Source organism: Oryctolagus cuniculus, chromosome 2 (genome assembly GCF_051225735.1).
Source record: "Oryctolagus cuniculus isolate XC-2025 breed Fujian yellow rabbit chromosome 2, ASM5122573v1, whole genome shotgun sequence".
In the NCBI taxonomy this organism is placed as follows: Eukaryota; Metazoa; Chordata; class Mammalia; order Lagomorpha; family Leporidae; genus Oryctolagus; species Oryctolagus cuniculus.
The window spans coordinates 194,869,550-194,881,102 of record NC_142868.1 but is presented as its reverse complement, the minus strand read 5'-3'; positions in this window follow the sequence as shown (position 1 = coordinate 194,881,102).

Genomic DNA, 11,553 nt, shown 5'->3' with positions numbered 1-11,553 from the left:
TCAAGTTGGACTTGAGCAGGAATGTTTAAGACCCCCCTTTAGCCAAAGTTAGCTTACCTAATGGAGCTAAAATTCTGCCTGGAAACAGGGTCTCATAACCTAGTTATTCTCTCCTACCTGTTGCCTTAGATTTCAAACCATATTTATTTTTAAAAAGAGAATGAACTTGAAATGCACCTACTGATTAATTTCTTTGGAGTACTTTATTTGCAATCACTCTACAGTCTCCAAACTTGCATATAATGAAGTTTACTCACTCTATATCTCCCAATTAGCTAGTTTGGTTGGGATTCAGGGGTTTTCTGGCTTCATTCAGGTGCTATTTGATTGCAAAGGTCAAGGAATTCTGAGGATCACCAGGATACATCTATTTTCAGCTTTCTCTTTACTGTTGGAGTACAGAATTATTGAGGCTACCATGTAATTAGTATATATATGATTTACAGGAAAACAAACAAGAGATTAGGATAAAATGATCTATTTGTTAAGGGATATTATAAGTCAACAGCAAGAAATTGTTTTGTTGAAATCTCTTTTGATCAGGTAATTTAGATTCAGATCCCTGGACAAGCATTAAGAATCTAACTCTGTGGTTGGATGTTCAATGCTTTCCATGCTGTTCTTCTAGAGTTTTATAAACCATATCCCTCTCTTAGAAATACACAATGTATACCATGAGACTAAAGAACTAATTTTTTAATTTTGTTTACCCATCACATACAACGTTCAGCACGTATGGAGTTTCACATTCTCTAGAAATATAGTTTCATTGCTTACTCTTGGAGAAGTACAGGTTAGAGCGTTATCATCTGAGTACATACATATTTTACAGTTGAAAGTAGTAGAATACTATTAACCAAATTATGTTAGAAACATAAATAGCATAGATGACAAAATAAAGTGTACTGTAGAAAAATAAAGAGCATGTTTATTTTCAGATTTTGGGAATAAGAACAAAAATTAACAACAAAAATTTCCCAGGTTAATGATTCTGCATGCATTTTGCAAGTTGCATCACTCTCATGGAATAGGCATCAACAGGGCAAGCATTACCATGATTTAGTGAAAATTCAGAATTTTATACCATAATTAGTGTAATATGTAATTTTATTACCGTAATGTAATATGTAACATATAACATAATATGTAATTTTATCCTTTGTTAATAACAGTGCAAACAAAAATGAAGTGGGGGAAATATTTTTCACCTAATTCAACAATAGTAATGAAGCAATACCTGAATGCCGAGGAAGGTGTAGTGAGACATCACACACAGACATGAGTGTATCCTGGCTGCAGTGTCAGTTTGTTCAGCCATGTTGGAAAGCATGTGTGCAGAGAAAGCAAGACCATTGAAATGTGTATTTAACTTTATCTGGGATGGTTAGTTATCAAATTCCATTTTAAGAAAATATTCAAAGAAAAATGTTAGACAAATGTAGATATTTGTTGCAACAAGAGAAAATACCAGATTTAACTTTTGAAGGCTTGCTTGAATAGTTTTTACTTCATATCATGGAAACAGTTCTTTGTTTTTTGTTTATTTCTCCAAAACATTTAGCAAGTGTCAAAAATTAAAATAATCAATAGAGAAATATTGGCAAATATTTTTCAATTTTTAAGTTAGAGTATGACTATATTATATCATGAAACTCATGTTACAGGCACAGAATTGTTTAGTAGTTTAAGTAGAAGAAAAATGACTCTTCATTATGATTACAAATAAGCCAAACATAGAATAGACAAGATTTGGAAGGTGCAAAACATGACATAACAAGGGTTTCAAGATTTCTTTATTCAAGGATTTTTAATGGTCTTTTAAAATTTATTTTGATATGAAAATGCTAAAATAAAACAAATATAAATTTATATTTAATTATGAGTGGATGAACATGAAAACTGTCTATATTTTCAAAGTTATTAAAATCTTGACCAACATAACAATAATACATGTGAACTCCTGAGATTTGGAAAGGTCTTATGCTCATATACCTTTATTACTATGATTTTTTGTAAGTAGCATCCTATTTTTTTCTGAATCATCACATCTTTTGATTGAAAGATTCCTGGATTCATTAATTTGGCCAGTAGTAATATGTTAGGTCAGAAAATGCCAGGACAAGAAAAAGAGAAAAGGCCAGTCTCTAAAGTAAGAAAACTCAGATCTATGGTATTCTACAAACACACACACACACACACACACACACATATAATTGATGTTAATGAGTAAAGATAACAATTTATTTCTATGGAAATGGTCAACAGTACATATTTGAAAGCCCAGGTTAAACCAGGAGACAGGAGCTTTACCCATATCTCTCACATGGGTGCAGGGGTGCAAGGACTTGGGCCATCTCCTGCTGTTTTCCAGGCACATTACCAGGAAGCTGGATGGAAAGTGGAGCAGTTGGAACTGGAACCAGTGTCCATATGAGATGCCAGCACTGCAGGCAGTGACTTATGCCACAATGCCAGCCCCACACAGTACAAAATTATCTGTAGATTGCAGGTTATAATGGAAACCATTGATGAGGGATGTGCAATAAGGACTGGGTCTCAAATGGGAATCTGAATTCTTATCTTTACCTTGTAACTTGCCATCAGCTTGACCTTATAACTTGCTCATTAATGGTCTTGTTGACTCATCCACTTGTTCCATTCCTCACGTATTCCAGAGTATATCAATTGTAATGTGAGATACTAGGCAGTAAGGGTACAAAACGGAAGAAGACATGGTTTCTGTCTTCAAGTAGCTCATCTATTAAGTAAGAAGGAAAAAGACCAAGGAAATGGTTGTAAAAAAAGAGTTTGAAATATTTGGCTAACAGACACAGAGAAATACATAAGTAGGCTTCAGTTTCCTTAAAGTGATGAGAAGTATGTCCAATTGTCAAGATACATGAGCAAAACACATCCAGTGCACATTCATATTCCTGTGACAATGCCATGGATAGCTTTGTCATCTCAAAAAGTAATTCAACAGTTCATCTGCGGTCAGACTCCAACCTACTTGCATCTGTAGTGTTTTTCATCTTCAGCCTCCTTCTCCAGAAATTCTAAACTTTTCACTGTTTCCAAAACATGGCACGATTTTTGCACCTGTTTGTGTGGCACAAGTTGTTGCCCTTGCCCAGCCAGCCATGCTCCTGCTCTGTGCAGCTGAGCCCTCCTGACTCCTTCTGATCTGTTCTCTGTTGACTCACTCCAGCCAGATGTTGCAGATACAGTTCACGAAGTACAACCTTCCCGGATACCTACTGTGGTTACTACCTTCTTTCTACACCACTAGCACTTTTTCCTGGTAAAGGACTTAGTAAAGCCAACTGTCTCTCCTTCACTGTGAAACCACTGAGGGTAGGGACTTTACCTTTCTCGTTTTCTTATTGCTCATACCTATCAATGCCTGGTGGTAAGTGTTGGTTATAAAGATACATGCAAGCATTATCCAATGAAAAAAAGAGAAATGAATGAATGAGTGATCAAATTAATGAGTCAGTAAATGATTGAGTAGTGATTGAGGAAATGATTGAGCAGTAAATTGTTGAATAGTTGTTGAATTTGTGAACAAATCCATTATTTCAAAAGTGAGTAAACAAATGGATGAGTCACCTGAGAGAGCTTACGGCTGTTTCCTTCCAGATCAAAGCAGACCATGGGCAACGTTCTGTCACCTACCTCCAGTGTTGTTGGGCCTAACATTGTCTCCTCCAGGGCTGGATCTCCCACTGTCACCATGCAAGTAGGATTTTGCCTAGAGGATTAAGAATAATTCACTATTTATTCTAGAAAATTTACAATTGCAACATACAACAAAATTACAGTTTTGACAATATTTCACAAGCTAGATTTATGACCTAAGTCAGACAATATAGACAGGCCCTGCAAGGGCTCAGCTTTCTAAATTTTTAAAATTTTGCTTACAGTTATCATTACAGAGAAATTACTATATTCCGGCCAACAAATTAAATTCTCTCAGAAAAAATACATTTCATCTGACTTTAATTTACCAAAGAAAACATTGATTCGGAAGATTTTGCAATTTTAATAAAATTTATCAAGATGAAAACAGGTTCATGAATATTCCACTAGCATCTGCACAACTATGATTCTGTAAGCTTCAAAAATGTTGTCGATTTTGCATTGTGGCCTCGAGGAGACAACGTGTCTTGGCTTTGTAGCACGGAACGGAATGGCACATCACATCATCTTGATTGTGAAAATTTTACCCAGAGATAATTGTTCAGTACTTTTAATACCTCTTATCTCTATAGCCAGGGTCTGCTAATGAAAATAATTAGACAAGCAGGTAATTATGGTAAGATTAAGACAGTCAACACAGACATAGTCTTACTAAATGAACAGTGACTGATAGCATTTTGCAAGGGTTAACAAATATTGAATTTGTAATATTCCATCATTACCTCACTTTTCATGTTACTAAATAATAAAATGGGGTCTGGTTGATTACAGACATTAGAGAAGATGAAAAATAATAACCTTCATTAAATGCTGTAACCTGGAAAGAAGCTCATGTGTTCTCAATCCTTTTCTTCTCATTCTTTAAGATTCAGCTCTACTATACCCCTTAAAAAGAACACTTAGCTTTTAACAATATAAAATATGTACATTTTGTGTAAATATCATCAGCTGTCTTACCACTCAAGTCCCACTAAAGCTATTATTTAGGATTTTCTTCTTACACCTTTTCCAATGTACTAGTTTCACTTTAAATATATTGTCTTTTCCCTTTTATCACTTTATATGGTAATATGTTTAGTTTTTTAAAACTATTTTAAATAGTTCCATAGATTTTAATTATAATAACCTTTGGGCTATTTAATTATATACCCGAATTTGGACATTCACAATGTTTTCCACCTTTTATTGTTATAAACACCCTAAAGTTGATTACCCAGATGTAAAGGGCTTTCTTCTATGTTTTGGGTAGTTTCCTTGAATTAATCCCCCAAAAGAAAATAGGTAATTTTTAATTATTAGTAATTTTCAGCATTTTAACATACTTCCAGACTCTACAGAAAGAACCTGGATATATTCTAAGTATGTAAGCTTCTCTTCCTCGTCATCATGTTTAATAATGAAAGCAAAATGTGCTGAATTGCTAACGGCTCTTTTCCATGAGGGCACACTGCTCACAGCAGTTACAGCATTTCAAAAGCTGTAGTCTATGCAAATATTGACATGAACATTTGGACCTGCCTCTCACTGAGAAGCAGGCACGTGGGAGATGATACGGATGCTTTCAGTCCTTACCCTCCAGAAAGCAAAGCTGTTCACAAAGACAGGACCTCCTGGAAAGCTGTGTCCACTCGGCCTGAGGAAGACCACCTAGTGGTTCTGGACTCACTATCCATGCAATGAGCTGAGATGTGGACCTAGCCGGGGGTGCTATATAAGTGGAAATGCTCACAGAGAAGTTGTATGGGAGTTTTTCTTTTTTTCTTATAAACTGCATTTATTTACTTCATTCTTGGGCCTTTTCATCATTTTATGTTAGATATTTCAAAGAGTGAGAAAAAAAGGTGACAGAAGGAACAGGTTAAAAAAAAAAAAGCTAAGTGACCTTTCAGATCAGGGACTGTCCTGCAAAGGTACAATGATCTGGGAGACAAAGCTAAGGTCCAAGACCATGTAAGGCCCGGCCTGTCAATCTCAGACTTGAACTCTGCTCTCTGGTCACTTCGCATACCAGCACTGGTCTCTGTTTCTGCAGCTCTCCTCCCTGGTCTTCTCCCTCACCATGTGCTGCACGTGTGGGCTGCACTCTCCGTGGACCACAAGGGAACTGTGATCCTCACGTGACAACATAAGTAATCCCCAAAGGAGTGCTGGACCTTTGCCTTGAAGAAAAGAACGGTGTGCTACAAGAAAGAGGCAGTTGGAAAATATTTGAACAAATTCACAGATTTTTTTTTTGAGAGTCAGAGGCTGGGCTATGTCTGTGTTTTCCTATGGACAAAAGTGAATCAACATCACTATTGAGCCTTCTGATGGAAAAGGCTTGCTGGTATGAAATAGGAGCCTCAGGAGACAGGTGTCAGTGGATAATGTAACTTACTAGAAATGAATGAGATGTTTTGTGACTACCTAAGTGGAAGGAGGTCAATTCAACCCATTATACATTCTAATTCTATGATGCAGTAGGAAGTAGGGACCTACTGCATTTTAACTGCTACCAACGCAGGATAGGTCTGGAAATCAGCAACGTGACCCACAATGACTGCTAATTCAGGTGGACTTTCTAAATGAGCCGAAAAGATTCTTCTGAAAAGACCTCCGAAAAGGGAACACATCCCCGATATTGGAGTCTGCTTTGCTGTCCTCTCTGGACTCAGTGAAAGGAACTCATGCAGGGTAAGTATGTTTAGCTCTTGGGCCTGTTCCCAGGTTGTGAGACGTTTAGCAAAAATCCAGAGTTATTATTAGACCTAAATGGATGATTTTGTCAAAAGGCCTCTTGAACTGTTAGGAAATCAGAGTGCAAATTGATAATGACACACAAAGCATCTCTGGCCTGGCAGTTCCCTGAAGGCTGCTGAGATACCCCAGAAAGGACTTCATGGCCTCACGCCAACAGCATGTTGCTCAACACTTGTCCTCTCCTAAGTTAGCTTGACAACGGCATTCTTCCCCTCCTTGCAAGAAGCAGAAGGAGACGGATTAAAGAGGATGTTTGAGCTGAGACTATTAATTTCCTTGCAGTGTGTATTCAAGTCAGATCCCTTTAGAAGAGCCTTTTGTGGTTTCATAAAATTACAACTTTGGCTCCTCGGCTGCCTTTTCCAAGGCACAAATTTGGCTTCTAAAGAAAACGTACTTCATAGAAAGGGAAGAAATGAGTATGTAGTTATCTTAAATATATTCATTTTATATAATAGTTCTGTTATGCAAAGAAACAATTACGGTATTAACTACTTATTAATAAAAAGAAATCATAAAACCTCGTCTTAATACAACTTATAAGGCTTCTTTGATATTTATTTGGAAAAAAGTTAATAGAATAGATTTTCCCCCAGCAATTTACGAGTGCTTAAAATGCGTTTTTAAGTTGTCAGGCTTAAAAGTAAATGTCCCTCCCTTTTCTAAGATTATTGCAATGCCTTTTACATTTTTCAGAGGCTAGGTTGAGACACTGAGCCACTTGTGAAGTTCAGATGTCTTCCAGGGAAATAGGAGAGTGGGTTGCTCCACCTCCTTGTCTTACACTCCTGACCTCTTCACAGGTGCTTTTTTGTTATGAGCATGGGATTGTGGCTCACTAGATGAGACAAGGTTATTTGAACTTCTTTGTAGGTCCTACTTCTGCTAACACAGTACCTCACACGAGGCAGGAAGTCCCTTGTATTGAACAAATCCTTAAACATAAAGCTTAGAAAAGGAGAGAGTCCTACTTTTTCTGCTTGGTGGAACCGCCAGACCTTTGGTTAAGGTGTGCTGGCAGAAAACTAAGCACAGTTTCACTTTCAATATGAAAAGACATCCGGGGTTTCTGCTGTCACATCAAATGTTTGGGGATGGACTTCCGACCGACATGGTGGGCACTGTGAGATGTTACCGGGGAGCTAAGTAGCAGCCCACAAACTTCAGTGCTAGTCTACTGCTGTGTGCCCATTTTAATGCACTGGGTTTTCTTGCCCCTTGCTGAGATCAATGATTTTCAATGTGGCTGTGTCTCAGAACCACTGATGAAGACTTTTAAAATACACACCTCCAGGTCTCACCTTTGATTCATTAATTCAGGATTCTCTAATGAGTGTGGCCCAGTTCTGCATTTAAAAAATATTCTCAAGGCAATGCCCAAGGGAAGCCGAGCTGCAACCACTGCTCTGTATCTGCTATTCTCTGATTTGCACGTGCTTTATGTGCTGTGGGAACCTGTAGACATGCAACTTTTGATGCAGCTGGTCTGCAGTGAGGCTGCTGTGCTTCTGTATCTGTAACAAGTTTTCTGGGCATGTGCCTTGTCACTGTTGTACCTGGGACCAGGAGGATCTGTCCTGAGAGGCCCCACCTGAGGCCCAGCGACTCTGGTCCTGCATCTTGGAGATTCCTAGGTAATCTGTAGCACATGAAAGTTTGACAATTACTCTCCCAGATAATCCATAACAACACCCTTGGCTGCAGCACACAGGGCCCTCCAGGTGTGGTCTCTCCCAGTGTCCCTGTGCTCCCCTCACTTGACTGTTGGGATTCCTTGCAACTGCACATATGAGTCGTGCTTTGCCTGACTTTGTGCCTTTGCATCATGGGATATGTCATTCCCTCTGTCCTAAAGAGAGGTACCTCTTTTACATGCGACTTGTCCTTCAAGATGAAGCATTAAGTTCTCTGAAGAAGCTGCATGGAACTGTTTGCAACCACCTTACACCTCTGAGCTGGGCAGTTCTCTGTGTACCTCCCTTAACACTTACCATATTCAATAGAATTACTGACAAATATGCTTTATTCTTCCTTTTGACTATAAATTTTTCAGAATGTCAAGCAGTGTCTTATTTAGTTTTTTTTCTTTCTTTTGTTTTTATTTATTTGAAACATCATGTGACAGAGGAGGATGAAGAGATAGGGAGAAAGATATTCCATCTGCTGGTTCACTCCCTAAACAGCTGCAACATCCGTGGTTGTGCCAGGCTGAAGCCAAGATCCTGGAACTTCTTCTGGTTCTCCCACAGAAGTGCAGGGGCCCAAGCCCTTGGGCCATCTTCCTCTGCTTTCCTAGGCACATTAGCAGGGAGTTGGATTGGAAGTGGAACAACCAAGTCTCCAACTGGCACCTATATGAACTGCCAGCTTTGCAGGTGGTAGATTGATCCCCCCATACCACCATGCTGGCCATACGTTTTTTCTTACCACTTATCATGGTTCCTGGCACAGAGTCTATACTTTGACTTCTCAAAGAAGATTCTGATGAGAATGACAAACTCAGTGGGTCCTTCACAGTAATCTGTCCTGTCTTCCAGGGGATGCAACAGCAAGCCACATGACTACAGCAACTCTAGGTGGATTTCCTACCACAGCCTGGCACCAAATCTCTTTTTGAGTCTTAAAGATATATTGGGGACATGAGAACTTTTGAAGTCTTGAGGGTTCAAGGACAAAGAAGCTTTGATGGACTACTTTTAAGAATGTTAATGAATGGATAAGAAGAGCATCTGATCACTTGATTTCTGTGCTTCCTATGTTTTTGACATTTATCAAAGCTGACATTGCATCCCCAAAGCCAAAGAAGAAGACGAAACAGATCATTTTCATTTGCTGGTGTTCTTTTCGCTGTTTCCCAGGCTGACTGAGAACAATTTGCATCCTGTCCAGGCCTCATAATTTCTGGTTGTTCAAGAAAGACACATGGGTATTGCCAAAGCATCGTGAAATCTTTGCTCAGTGTCGTGTGACTTGAAGGATGTGGGAAACGTGGAGGTCCATTTACTTTGATTTTCTTCCTGTGACGCACAGGGAATTTTCCTGGGAAAGAGTAAGAGACACTGAGCTTGCATTCGCTTTCGACTCTAATTTTTGGATTCAAATTATGCAAATTATTAAGTTCAGTGTGCATCTATGAGGTATCCCCTGTGCTTGAGCTGCTTGGTTAACTGTGGGGAGAATGACTAAGATTGTGTCTTCAAGGAGGTCCCAATTGTGCAGAGGGAAGACCACACACTAAAGTGTTGTCCTGAAGAACACAGAAGAAACAGCAGCTATCTCCACTGTGGATGTCATGAATGAGCTATCAGGGGTAGTATGAAAACAGAAATTTAAAACATTAAAGGATTATTAAAAATGCAAGTAGGAGGAAAGGTTTTCTAAGTACTCTTTTTTTTAAGGAGTAGAAAAATCATATATCAAGTCAAGAGGCAAAACACTAGTTTGTGAGTTATCAGCACTAGAATTAAATTCAGGAAAATTTAATATTAAAGATAAACATTTTTCATTTTATAAGTTTTGTAATCTTGAGTATTTTCCAATCATTTATCACTGATAATGTGAATAATGCTACAGTATATCATAAAGTCCAAGAATATGTTGGTATGGGAACATTAAAAATTAACAGCTGAATCATGATAATAGAGCCGGCGTTATGCACAGTGGGTGAAGCTGTTGTTGCAGGCAATGTATGTGCTGGCACAAGTACCTGAGCTCCTTCCACCCACACGGGAGATCAGAACAGAGCTCTCGGCTCCTTAATTCCACCTGGCCCATCTCTAGCTCATGTGGCCATTCGGGGAGTGTACCAGTATATGGAGGATCTCTTCCTCTCTCTTTCCTTCTCTCTCTGCAACTCTGTTTGCAAGTAAATCAGTAAATCTCCTCCTTCCTCCTCCTTTTCCTCTTCCTCCTCCTCTTCTTCTTCATCTTCATTTTCATCTTTGTTTTCATCTGTTCCTCCTTTTCCTCCTCTTTCTTTTTCTTATTTTTTTTTTTTTGTTTACTAAGGACCCTTGGGATACTTGTAGTTTTGTTCTTCATTTGAATATTGGTTATGAGTGTGGCAAGATGACAAGAAAACTCCCTCATTATCTGTACACTTACATGTATTTCTTTGTATGTATGCTGTATTCCAATAGAATGTTTATAAAATATGCTTATAAATTGAATTTTAGAACAACATGAATTACCTGTAGCAAAGATTACCAACTTCAGAGCATGGCATGAAGAAGTAAGATGGGCAGATTCAGTGCTATTTAGAAATGAGTTCCAGTTTTTGTTTAAAAAAAGATTATTCATTTATTTATTTGAAAGGCAGAGTTATACAGAGAGAGAAGGAGAGAGAGAGAGAGAGAGAGAGAGAGAGAGAGAGATCTTCCATCCATTGGTTCACTCCCCAAATGGCTGCTACTGGGGTCTGGGCCAGGCCTAAGCCAGGAGATAGGAGCTTCTTCCAGGTCTCCCAGGTCAATGGCAGAGGCTCAAGGACTTGGGCCATCTGCTGCTGCTTTTTCCAGGCCATTACCAGGGAGCTATATTGGGAGTGGAGCAGCCATGCCGGGGATACAGACAGCAAATTAACCTGCTGCATCACAACGCAGGCCCTTGGGTTTGAGTCTGAGTTTATCAACTAGCTAGCTCTATGATGTTGAATAAGCCATATTGTCAAAATAATTTTTCAATAATGAAGGGTGAAAAAAGGGAAAGAAAAAAGGGAGAGGGAGGAGCAGAGACAGAGAGAAGGGATGGAAAGAGGAAAAGAAGAAAGAAGGGAAGGAAGGAAGGAAGGAAGGAAGGAAGGAAGGAAGGAAGGACAGACACCCAGACACACACATGAAACTTTAAACATTGGAATAAGCGAAGAGTCTGAAAACATTTTAGTAGAGGAAATGAACTGGCATTAGATTTCTCATTAGAAATATGAATGTCAGGACACAAAGGAGTTATGTCTTCCTGTTTCTGGTGGAAGAGTCTTTCAACACAAAGTCTGCTGTTGCATTTGCTGGAAACTCTTGTTTGTCTTCCCACCAACCGTATCTTCTCTGGCTGTCTGCAAGGCATCTTCGGTTTTGTTAAATTATATGCTGAACAAGTATATGCTAAGGAGGAATGGCA